This window comes from Amphiura filiformis, chromosome 14 (genome assembly GCF_039555335.1).
Source record: "Amphiura filiformis chromosome 14, Afil_fr2py, whole genome shotgun sequence".
Taxonomy (NCBI): domain Eukaryota; kingdom Metazoa; phylum Echinodermata; class Ophiuroidea; order Amphilepidida; family Amphiuridae; genus Amphiura; species Amphiura filiformis.
Window position 1 is genome coordinate 56459633 of NC_092641.1, and position 13798 is coordinate 56473430.

Sequence of the window (13798 nt, forward strand, 5' to 3'; positions counted from 1 at the left end):
TCGATATGTCTGATGTGCTCTCAAAAAACACAAAAAATACTGTCGAAACGCTCAAAACGCTCATTCCAGATCCCTTAATGTCATTAAACACGTCAAATAATTTGAATACGCACAGTCTAGTCTCAAAGATAAAATAAAGTTCAATTGAAGTGCTGTGTGAAAACTCCTCAAATTGAATTATTACCTCTTTACTAGTGTCCCCAAATACAACGTAAAAACCACTAATTTACATTGTTTACGCAACATACAAATAATATCATCACTTCCGTTGCTGATGGGCAGAGCGATTAACTGTAAACCGTTGACAAGAGCGTACTTGCGCGATGTTGACAAGGCGCAACTTGCGAGTATGGCGACAGAAATAACAACACGTACGGCGTGTAAAGCACACATAGTAGGCCTACGCTTCGGATCGGAGGCGCATTGTGAACATCGCGGAAGTATGCTCTCGTCAAAAGTTTTATAGCAAATTAAAATCACGGTATAGTTACTATAATCGATAAGTCGCTATAATCTGAGGCAGAATTTAAAGTCAGAGTACCGGTACGACATTTTCGGTCTGGTTGGCAGGATGTCAGACGCAAAGTAGTCTTTTTAATTCGGGCTCAGATTATAGCATGCCCTCGAGCGTCAAGTTGCAAGCCATACATGGCCTTTAATGCAACTTTGACCAAAGGCCCGTACATATTGCCGCAATTGCGGTGCGGTGCGGTGCGGTGCCACACTGCAGAATACTTACGATATTGCAATGAAGTTCAATACATTTTAACTTGGAAATGCGACGAGTAGCGTTGAGTTGAGGCAAAAAGTAATCGATATATCGGTACCGCATCGCACTGCATTGCGGCGTAGTTTGAACGGACCTCGACGCTGCAACAATAAGGCTTTTTGAAGTATGACGGGCACAAATGGAGATGGTGTACTTTTATTTGGGTAATCTTGTGTATGCTTTCTTTCAGCATACAAAAGATTACCCAAATCAAAGTACTCCCTCTTTTGTGCCCGCCATACTTCAAAAAGGCTTAATAATCAGCGATTGTGGAAACGCACTCAGCGAATACTAGTGTGATTATACACTGGTGAAGTGACGTAGTTAATCGGATTAACTACCATAGCAATGGATGAATACAATTTTGACTGTATCCCCCGTATAGGCCTACAACGTCCATGCGGTACCGATGCATTGAACCATATATGTCAAAGAAATGCTAATCACTTGCACCTGTAAGATTAGCCTGTTTGAAAAGAGCGGTATTGTATTCAATCTATTATATGATTGAAGACAGGTGATGAGTGCACCCTGCTGTAGTGCAGAGCGATCTATTCAAAAATTGTATTCATCTATTGCTATGGTAGTTAATCCGATTAGGACGTCACTTCGCCAGCGTATATCGGATAGGAAAAGTTAAAAGCTATAAGTACAGAAACAAAAACATCTTAACATGCTTATGAGAAATGTTTTAAAATAAAAGTCTGATATATAATCACAGCTATTTTAAACTTAAACCTTATATTTATCGAATATATATACTTCAATAGACAGTGAGCACCTTGTCCGACAATGTTGTAAAACTAGCATGTTTACCAGTACAGTGTCTGTGGTCTTCACTCTTCAGTTTCAATGTGTCCCCTAGTCTTGTTCTTCCTCTTCCTGTTGGGGGCCACGTTCATTTTCGCCGCGCTCATCATCCTCCAATTCTCCTACAGGTACCGCTGCATCCACATTCCCAGCTTTCTATAGATAATAAAATGGAAAACAATCTATTTATAAGCATGATCATCATTTTGGGAAACATCATTTTTAAATTGAACTGAAACCCTTAAATCTATCAGCTCACTAAAATAGCAGCCCTGACAAAATATATATAAATAGGCATAAGAAATTCTATGAATAAAAGAATGCTATCCGGTTATGGTCACCCTTAGATATCCAGACAACTTATTTATATTATCAGTATCATTAATTCTGAGTAACTTTCAAGGTCTGTATAAACCATAACGAAATCATAATGCGCGCGCGTGGGGTGTGTGTGGGGAGGGGCATGGTGCCCTAAAAACCTAAGAGAAGTGAAAATAAACAAAAATGCTCCATAGAGAAAGAAACATCACGTAGGTGTGTGAAATGTAAGTCCAAAAAAGTATGTCTCAGATACATTTGGTAAAATAGCTTTGTGCTATGCTTTATTATTTTTTTTAAACATTATTTTTAAAAGAAAATGAGCTGTGCGATATGCGATATTTTTTTCATTTTACATTCAACGAACAATTTTATGCACTTTTTGATATTCAGATACAGAAACATAGTAATACACTGCAAAAACAGTGTCTAGAGATTGAACACTTTTTTTGTCCTCAATTTGTAAATACGTTTAAAACCTAAACACCAATGTCAAATTTCAAAACATCATATGTTTAATATCTGAACACAAGACATATTTAATTCCTAAACATGTTTAGCATTTAAACGTGTTTACAAATAGAGGACAAGGTGGTGTCTAGAATGGGTGCTAATATTATAATCCCTAGACATTGTTTTAGGCCTACATGAATTAAATAAATGAATTTGGCATTTCAGCAATGATATTTGAACTTACTTTATACTTTTTTCCACCTGGAAGATTTGGTGTTCTTTTCAGATAATCTCCAAGTCACTTCTCTATCTCAACCTCCTTAGCTTGAGGATGATTCTTCATGCAAGCTTCTATAGAAAGGTGGAAATGATATGAGTTCAGTATTAAATTAAACTCCTTTATCAAAATAAACGGTCTGTATCTCAATATTAGGATTTTCCAAAAGCCTACATGTCGACGTGTTACCATACGTGCGGTCTGTGGTCTTAGGGGAAATATTTTTTATTTGATAAGTTTATGAATAAAGTATACACATATAATCTAAAATTACAACAACAAAAAACAAGTTGGAAACAGACGTCCGATTTAGGGGTCAGATTTAAATATCCATATTTTAATTTTATAATCACAGAATATGAGATGAGTATATTACACCCACTATGATTGGTTCAGACAGCATGACAAATTATATGCATTCTGTTTAGGCTTAGCCGATCTTAGCTCTATGGAAGCTTATGGATCTGTTTTCTCACCCAATGTTTGGAAACATACTGTGAAATAAAAGGAAAGGCCTACGTGATTTGACATATTATGTTAATCATAGATTGTATCTTGGGCCTATGAAACTTACTGACGATAACTTTGTAGAAAAAGGGCTATCTTTAATGCTCAGCTTGCCTTTTCTCCCTATACACTGCAGGAGGACCACAAATTGTTCGTTCCCAGCTTCCTCATCATCCTCCTGATGGTTTCGTTGAGATCATGTCCTCCAACAAGACTAAGGTGTCGTATCTGGAATAAAGACATATGAATCAAAGCTAAATATTTTAATGCATTATCGCATGGAATTTGGAAGTCAATATCGTTTATGATGTTGCCGTTGTTGATGGTTCAGTATCTTGTGATACTTTGACCCACAACTGAATAAATATTGTGATTTTCATCGCAAGTGCAAAATGTCAAACATATTTTGAATTATGGCCTATTTATAAATGATCATGATTATTAGTACTTCAATTGTGTAAATCAACCACAATTTCATATTGTGTACTTTTGAACACACGAAAATGGCATCTTAATTCATAATTTTGTTTTTAAAGCTAGTATAGGGTGGAGACAAGGGAATATTTTGCACAGGTTATGATTGTTTGGTATAAAATGCCAGTTCCTGAGAAATATTAAAATATTTAAAGAACCTCTCGTGTCTATTCGATATTCCTATATATTTTAGGAATAATTTTGGCTGAGTGGAATTTTAATATAAAACCACATATGCGGCCCTCATGTGCATGTTTTGCAAAAAGCAAAACTTATAGTTAAGAGTGCACCAAAATATTGACATAGTTTTTTTGTATTTCAATCAGGTACAATAAAAAGCTATCTTGTCATGTTTCTCTACAAAGTTCTAATTGATAACTAACTAAACAGCAGATTGCGTAACTCTAGCTATCACTCTTTAAACAAATGATAAACTTCAATGTTGCAAAATATGGAATATGGATATTTTTTTTTTTTTTTCTTAGCACATCGTAAAATGTTTCAACAGAACGAAGGACAATATCTTGAACTTCTGAACCAGCAGTTACCAGGCCTTAAGGCCTATATGATTTTATGACATGTTACATGTACAAAATAAGTTACAAAATTGTCTTGCTTTTAAAACTTTATACGAAGGAGAACAACTAAGATTACAAGAGATGGTAATCTAATACTAATGGATATGCGTTTTCCCAGTCGCCACCCAAACAGGGTGGTGGGTTATGTATTTTTAAATTGTGATCTGTTTAATTGATAAAATGTCATATTTTGTGTTGGTGTCATTTGAAAGCTAAAAAACCACTAACATTAGTAACAACCCTGTATATATGAACAATATAGCTTTTCAACTACTGGAGATGTGTGGTTGATCGAAGTTGTGAGGAAGGATGGGAAGAGGAGCACATAAAGTCTATGGGAACAGGGCGTTTCGCATGTGTAACTTGAATAAATTAATGACTACAGGGGCTACATGAACTTGATTTTGGTCTTAATTTACAGCTAAAAAATTCTACTGGTTGTTTTTAATCATTTTGAACTCTTATGCATGCATACCTAGGGCTAAAGAATCGTCCTGGTCATCGATCTCTTTGATTTTTTTCAGACAGAAGCGCAATTCAGACGTCCCATTTTAATTCAGTGCTTTCAGGCAACACAAACCTAATAATAATTACACTAAAAATTAAAACAAATGTGTTCCACTTCCAAGCAATCAATATACATCATTATTCATTTGCAATCATTTCATAAATATTGCAACATTCCATTGTTTAGGGCAAAAATAAGCGTACTTGAACTTCATGGGTAATATATGATTTATAGGTCATACCATCTGTTGTCTTTAACCATGGACTTGGAGTTTGTGACTAACCCAGAACATAGGTCAAGACTGAGGTGGTACAGGTGAAGTTCTGGGTGCACAAAATACACCTCTGGGTGCAATAACCGGCAACATGATAATCATTTCAATGGATTTCCAGTAAACCCTTAGAGCTCCCTTCTGCCTGACTTTAAAGCAATTATTCAAATTGTGATTTTTTGGGCGCTAAACATGCTAAATACTCCTATTAATCACATATTGCTTACATATTGGGTAACAACGGCCACTCTTTTTTGCACTTGTAATTATTAATGTTATTTCTCACGTGTTCTGTTTTTATACTTGATGACTTCTCTTACTACTTTCAGGAATTTGTCTGTGTAAATATAATATGATATAGATGAGAATAATAATATAGCCTACTTGTAATTAAATCAGGTACTAAGTTGTCCGACGATCTGATGATCGAGTGTCATGAGTGTCATGCTAATCTAATACTCATCTAACACATTATGTCAGATAGACTTATGAAATAGGTATAACAATTTGACAAACATGACAAAACTCAAGTCAATAAACCACCTTGAATTTCAATCAAATTAATTGTAGGCACGGCCTTTCAATTCTGACAACATCGCCGATCTTTTTCAATTTCGAGATTGCAATTTTATAAAGCGCTCAATCACGACGAATAGGCCAGCTATACGAATGCATATCAAATCAACCAATTTTCTGAAAAGTTCCCAGGTGACCCTCTCAGATTTTGATGAAATTCCATCAGAATATTCTTTTGTGGCCACAATGAACCCATACAAAAATGTGGCTTCATAGGCCATGTCGTTTTTGAGAAATGGCCCTTTGAAGTTTGGCCCGGATCCCCCTTTTTGGCACTCGCGAGTGTCATTGGTGATTTTACCAACTTTGGTGGCTCATAACTTCTTGTTCTGAACAGATATAAAGCTGCAATCTTGGATTCTAGCTAACCTTATGTCATATTTTCAGAATCTGGCTCTAAATTTCAGATATCTGCTTTCCTTTTTAAGTTATGAGCACCCAAAGTTGGTCATTTATTCAACCGCAAGTGTGATTTTGTCATTTTGGGGGTCCCCTGGTGTAAAAAATATGTGGTCATATGACTCAAATGTCATAGATACATTGTCTATAGGTACATATCTAAGCCCACAAGCAAGTTTGAGCAAATCAAACCATTAATGGAGGAATGGGTGGTATCCGAAGTTGGGTTCGGGTGAAAATTTGCTGGAGACCCCCCCTCTTTCTGACCAATGGTTGACCATGTTGACAGTTGAAACATGAATTGAAATTTACAGCTCTGAAACATACTTATGAGACCTACCTAGAAACAAAAATTCAGCTTTGGTACTCAACTCCATCATAGTTAGATGGCAGCTTGAAAATAGGGTGGAAAACCTACTATTTCTTGTCTAAGGGTGTTGAATTCAGCAACCATGACAACAAAATCAGCAAAAATTTGACCAAGTTTTTCACAAGTGTCATATGAAATTTGTTCTGGGTGTGTTTTAGAGGCTAATAAACACATCTAGAGTGGTCTGTAATGTACGACCCAAAAATATGCACATATACTTAGTAAAATTTTGCATATTTTGTTGCCATGGTTGCCGAATTCAACACCCTTAAACAAGAAATAACAGGTTTTTCTCCCTATTTTCAAGAGCCATCTAACTATGATGGAGTTGAGTACCAAAGCTGAATTTTTGTTTCTAGGTAGGTCTCATAAGTATGTTTCAGGGCTGTAAATTTCAATTCATGTTTCAACTGTCAACATGGTCAACCATTGGTCAGAAAGAGGGGGTTCCAGCAAATTTTCACCCAACCCAAGTGCCCATTCCTCCATTAATGGTTTGATTTGCTCAAACTTGCTTGTGGGCTTAGATATGTACCTATAGACAATGTATCTATGACATTTGAGTCATATGACCACATATTTTTGGCACCAGGGGACCCCAAAATGACAAAATCACACTTATGTTGAATAAATGACCAACTTTAAGTGCTCATAACTTAAAAAGGAAAGCAGATATCTGAAATTTAGAGCCAGATTCTAAAAATATGACATAAAGTTAGCTAGAATGCAACATTGCAGCTTTATATCTGTTCAGAACAAGAAGTTATAAGCTACCCAAGTTGGTAAAAATCACCAATGACACTCGCGAGTGCCAAAAAGGGGGGTTCTGGGCCAAACTTCAAAGGGCCATTTCTCAAAAACGACATGGCCTATGAGGCCAATTTTTTGTATGGGTTCATTATGGCCACAAAAGATTATTCTGAAGGAATTTCATCAAAATCTGAGAGGGTCACCTGGGGACCCCTGGTTGATTTGATATGGACTTACCCACGTAAGTATTTTATTTAGTAGTACCAATACGGAATTAAACCATGAATATCATCAAACCTTACAACATACTTTTAAGTCAAGAATGGTAAATAATAATTAGAAAAACAATATCCTATTAAAAACATCTTATTAAGTTTAAGTCCTCAGCTTTTAAAGACTTTCCTCGAATTCAAATTACATCAACCGTCATTATATTGTGGATGCCATGCATACAATGCATATGTTACTCATTGTACTTCACTGATTAAATTGACTCACTGGACTAAAAACATACACGCTTTATCATGTTTAATGGAAATATAGTAATAATAAAATACAATCTTACCTTTGTTTGGTAGAACTGAACGAAACAGATGCAAATAGTTCCTTTTGATGAGCAACTTGATGTATATATTCCTTAGAACAGCATGCCAGCATAAACGATCGTGTGAAACGTATAATTAAATTAATTTGTCACATTCCAGGTTTGAATTTTGGGTTGCCAGACGATTCACAAAACCATAAAACTTTTATATAGGTCACACTTAAAGATGTCAAGCAAGTCAAACACCGGGTCATACATCACAATCTCTAAGACACAGTTCCTCACTAACCAGCAGCTTATGCTAGGCTTAGGCTGACTTTAAAATGTTGGTTGCAAAAGCTTAACTCTACAAATTGAGGTCAACGTCCGAGAAGTGATGTTGTCGAATGCATATAATTGAACCGTGCTGTGATGATGAGATATAATAAAAAGGACTGCGTGAAACACTTGCCAAATTAGGTACATGTTTCCTGATTGATGCACATATATAAAGAATTAAACAGTTAAACTTGTATTCATCAACAATATACAGACATCATTGACTTCACAATTGCTGGGATTTATGCGCGCACAGCATAGCGAACATTAAGTTTCATATTGAAAGTTGATACACATTTGGGTTCATTTGAAAGTTGATACACTATTTTATACCAAATCAAGGCGTTTAGGGCTATCTATAAACAACAAGGAATTTTTCTTTCACTTTTTTTTTCTTTGATATGTGGGGGGTTGTCATAAGAATTCAAGGAATTATTTAATCCCTGTTGATTTAATATTTAGTCGGCTTTGTCATGTGTATCTTGTCTTTTTTTTTACTTTCTTCAATCCTTCGATTCCGTCCTTTTCCTCAGTCTTCTGACATGATAGCTCCTCTTTTTCCTTTCTGTTAATTGCTGACGTACCAGATATCAGGGGTATGACATAGATAAATTGCTTTTTACCGGTCAAGTTTACGGGAGATGCGCGTATTATTCACACAAAACTTGTTATACTATTTTAGCCCCCAATCACGGTGAATTGGATGTGAATATGAAGGTGAATTTGAATTCGATGAAACGCGAGCGAAGAAAATTTCAATTCTAAACTATTTCATCCAAAAATCAAGGTATAATACCGAATAGGCCTATTGCCTGTATTTTTAGAGTAAATATACTTACACCAGGGAAGTGTTTGCAGCAAAACGGGTGGGGGTGACATTTGATATCCCAAAGTGTATGCGGACGTGTCCCCCTGTCCCCAGGATTTACGACCATACAGTGCCTTAAACCAGAGAAGGCTACGTGTTAAAACATTTTGATAATATGAAATAATAATTAAACGCTTTAGAAAGACATTTAATTGACGTTGTACAAAACGTTCGGAAAACGTTCTGGAAATAACGTATTACAAGCGTGGCAAAATAACGTAAAAAATCGAAATATTTTGTCACGTTTTAAAAACGTTTTCTGAACGTCATGGTAAAACGAACAATATTTTACCCAAGTCAAAAGCGTTTTTAAAACGTTTTTAAAAGCGTTTTGGAAGACGAAGACGAAAAGACCAAACTAGAACCTAGAGAAAACGTTTTCTAAACGTTTTGTGTTTGCTGGGTACTTGTACGCATTGGTGGTAACGTATCAGTGGTAACGTATCTGTGAAGCATTTTCACACTTTTGTCTTAATCGTGCAAGTGTAAAAACTTACCGACTTAATACTCATACTTGATCAGTCATCACCCAAAGTACTAAAGTCTGGTATGGTATTTGGCTTCATTTATCACAGCGTTTTTTCCGAGGGGAGTAGAATTTAGGTAAGGTATCTGTGACGACATGAACGTAACGTCAGGATTTTTTGCCATTAATAGACCTTTTTTTTTTTACTTTGAAACCATTGTGTTATGTACCACATATATAATATAACTATGGAGCCTGCTTGATCCATCACATATGAGAACATTCATATAGCTAGTTATTTTGACAGATTGCTATCCATTAGAAATATGGTAACGTATTCTGTGAACAATATTGGCGACATAGTCTCAAAGACCTGTTGGAAAAATTTAATAACCTGCGTTGTGATGTTTTATACTTTATAATTAGGGCATGATACCAGCTAATGAAAAGTACCTATAATCCATTATTATGCGCATGTATAGCTTAACAGGGACACATTATACGGAACGCACCTTGGCTGGCGACATGGAGGAAAACACTGGATATGCATAATCAGCTTTATTGTTTTATACTTTCTAGGCATGTTAGAACCTCTAGCCCCACACATTTTAGAAAGCAACTCCTAAGTATTAGTTATATTAAAAAAGTCATTTCTTTCTGTGAAACAAGTCTGAATACGACTTGAAACTATGGGCGACACAAATTTGGCTTTTTGAACACTTTATCGGAGAATGTGCTACTTAGGCCAACTATTTGTTCATCTATTTTGCTTTTGTGGAGAATGTTCCCCTTGCAAAAGTTAAGTGGGATCCTCACTTCCACCACCTGCCCACCTATGTTTAATCATGAACTGAAATTGGAAGCTCACATCCGAACAAGCTCAGTTATGATTCATTTATAACTTTTTATAACCTTATAAAATGATTTCTGTATCTTTATTCTTAACAATTTCTTCAACATTCATTGAAATTTAGGGTAAGGAATAAATAATGAACAACAACAGAAAATCATATCTTTTTCTTCAGGTCTCGAACAAAAAAACGTTCGAGACCGAGACTTTTGAGGTCCGAGACCGAGACTTTTGAGTTCCGAGACCGAGACCTTGACATCCGAGACCGAGACACTACAAAAAAGGTCTCGAGATGGCCCAAACATCGCAGGAAAACACAACCATGGGTTACCGAGGACATATTGGACATGTGTGACAAAAGGAGGAAGCTAAAGAATGATAAGAATACACCAGCAGGTGCCAACGGGTACAAGGAGATCAGGAGAAGTATGAACAAAGCTAAGGACTCATTGGATCCAGAAACACTGTACTGAGCTGGAGGAAAGCCTGGAGAAAAAACTACAGCGGAAGAGCATTTCAGATTGTCAAAGACCTCACAAAACCTAGACAGCCACGAGTCAACACCATCCAAGACAAAGAGGGGAACTGTCTCACAGAAGAAGAAGGCATACTAAAGAGGTGGACAGAGTATTGCTCAGACCTTTACAACCACCAGACAAATGGAGATCCTGGTGTAACCACAAGCCAGGAATCATCAAACAATGATGACTTTCCCGTCTTGAGGGAGGTGGAGAAAGCCATTAAATCACTTAAGATTGGAAAGGCTCCGGGGGTAGACAATGTTACAGCTGAGCTCATCAGGCATGGAGGCGAAATGACAATTGACATGCTCCCAGTCATTTGCAATAAGATATGGCAATCTGGTGATTGGCCAAAACCATGGACTCAGTCGCTCATCATCACGTTCCCCAAGAAAGGCAATCTGCAACAATGCCAGAATTACAGATCCATCAGTTTAATCAGTCACGTCAGTAAGGTCATGCTAAAAGTATTACTGAATATGCTGAAACCACAGGCAGAAGAAATTATCTTGTAGGAGCAAGCCGGTTTCAGGAGTGGAAGAAGCACAACGGAGCAAATATTTAATCTGCGTGTCCTGGGTGAAAAATACAACCAACACCAGCAGGTCATCTTCCATGTGTTCATTGACTTCATGAAGGCCTTTGACCGTGTATGGCACAACGCATTGTGGGCCACAATGAAGAGCTACAACATGGGTCAGAAGCTAATCAATTCAATCCAGTAACTGTACAGTAAAGCCAGCAGCGCAGTACTTGCACAAGGCAAAATCGGAGAATGGTTTCACACGTCAGTTGGCGTACGTCAAGGTTGCCTGCTATCTCCTACCTTGTTCAATATCTTCTTGGAAAGAATCATGACTGAAGCATTAGAAGACCATTGTGGAACAGTCAGCATAGGAGGCCAAACAATCAAAACCTAATGTTTGCTGACGACATTGACGGACTAGCAGGAAACGAAGAAGAGCTGGCAGACCTTGTAAAGCGGCTGGACATATCATCAACCAGATATGGCATGGAGATAAGTGGAGAGAAGACAAAGCTAATGAAAAATAATGACGGATACAGATCTATTCACAGCTTAGTTGTTCTTAACCAATACACAAATCCCATGGTAATACATAAAAAGAAAAGCATAGTGAGACTGCAGCATAATATAGCCACAGAGTAAACAAAAGTTGTTTCACATACAAAGCTGTAAGTTTAACATCATATTAAATAATGTTACTTGAAAGATGGACATGTTAATTTCACCAAAATGCAACTTTCAAATCTCTTCTTTATAAAGAATACCCTGTCATGGAAATTCTATCAAGAAATATATAATTAAGTATGAAGCCAAATCCAACAACAGAATTTTCAATTGTGATTTTCTCAAAAAGCGTGTTGCATTGAATAGAACTGTATGCAATGCGACCGACGACCTGTCTAACACAAGTTACCCAATTTTGGAAACGGGACACTGATCAAGTCAAGTCAAGTAAAACTTTATTAAATCCGCAAGGGAAATTACACTCATGGGTGCTACTGCTCATAATTGTACAATCTCATAAATGATTGTACAATCTCATAAATATTGATTAGCAACAGGCTAGGGGCCTCATTTTGCAGACCTGTTACTTGCCCACTGAAGCCCTTTGAGAATGAAAGTCATGATACTAGGCTACACTTTTGTCTGAATCCATGCATAAAATAGGAAATGGTGAACCAAATATGGGGTTCTCTGCAATTTTGAGGTCAGAATTTGAGTATTATTGTTGACTGTAGGCTATTGAACTATGCCACACAATGTATATGACCTTTGGCTTAAATACTGACTGTTGCTATAAAACGAATTCTGTTTTAGAGTAAAGTGAGTCCTGATCCTGAGTAAACTGAACCCGACTTACTTTTCTCCCAAATTAAGTCCTGGTAAAAGAGCTCTTATTTTCACTCTTATACTGATCAATACTGTGAACAAAACGTGTCTGTGCACTTAAAACAAAGGCATCATCTTAAAGACACTAAACTTAAATTACCAAATAATGTATAAATAATGGTGGATAATTTTGTTCACAGTGGCGTAGCTGGGATTTTTTCCAGGGGGGCAAGCCTGTATGGGGCGGGGGCCCAAATCCACCAAACAAATATTTTGCCGCCTTCCTCAACAGCCCAAAAGGTTGACCCAATTTTTTCCAGGTGTTTTGAAAAAGTGAAGAGCAAAAAAGAAAAAAAAAAGGAATACAAGGGTAGCGCCTAAAAGCAACTCATTTAGTTCCATTTTTAACAAAATTTTAAAATTTTTCAAATTATATCGTTGGCCTGTGGAACTCTCTTTCTCTTTGTTTTCCCTTTTTCCATCTCTCTCACTCCTTTATAATTTTGCCCTGCGCTGGGGGAATGGGCGGGGCCCAAATATGCATTGCCAGGAGGGTACTTGCCACCCTGCCCCCTCCCCCGGCAGCTACGCCACTGCTTGTTCAGCATATTTTGACACCTCATTCGAATTATGCGACATTTTCCCTCAAGTTATACCAATTTGAATGGAAAAAAGAGAGGTATTTCAGAAGTGACACATGTTGGCTATTTCTTCCTTCAAGGCAATTCCCACAGGCTTTTGTAGATCAACCTCTAACTTGCTGTGCTCATAGTTAGCATGTTTTGGACAATCTCCCCCAACTTCAGTATTTTCACACCCAGTTAGAAAAACACTGTACTCCATGTCTTATGTACAATAAAATCCTATTTATACTAGCTGTTCACATTTTGCTCACCATTTTTAAGTATTACATCAGTCAAGTTAATATTTTGATAATGATGATGATGATGAATATGATAATGGTGACGATGATGATGTTGTTGATGAAGATGATGCCAATGATGCTGATGAAATTGTTGATGATCAGGTGTTGTGCGCCACAAATTTAATACAATCACAAATTTTCCCTTGTCGGCCATGTATTGAACAGGATTATTTTGAAATTTTAAAATGCTTAGATATCACAAACCAAACAAGTATGTTAATATCAAATATGAATACAAATTAAAATCACTGGGGTTTGATAGGGAGAGTCGCCATAACTGTTTTAAATACGCCCTGTTGGTTAGGCTCCATCACTCAGTGTACAAATTGAATGGCGCATACAAGTGTTTACGACAGCTGCGAAATTCATTCCCACAGTATAGAACATACAC

General features: G+C 36.9%; 2 long non-coding RNA genes across 2 annotated transcripts in view; both read right to left on the minus strand.

Annotated features, from left to right (window-relative positions):
* The window catches only part of LOC140170343 (uncharacterized), a 36017-nt gene that overhangs the window by 7346 nt on the left and 14873 nt on the right, over positions 1–13798 (minus strand). The window lies entirely within an intron of this gene.
* LOC140170342 (uncharacterized) lies at positions 36–7734 on the minus strand. Its single transcript, XR_011861526.1, has 4 exons — positions 7626–7734; positions 3202–3362; positions 2595–2701; positions 36–1735 (listed from the first exon to the last, which is right to left on the minus strand). It is a non-coding gene; the product is annotated as an uncharacterized lncRNA (long non-coding RNA).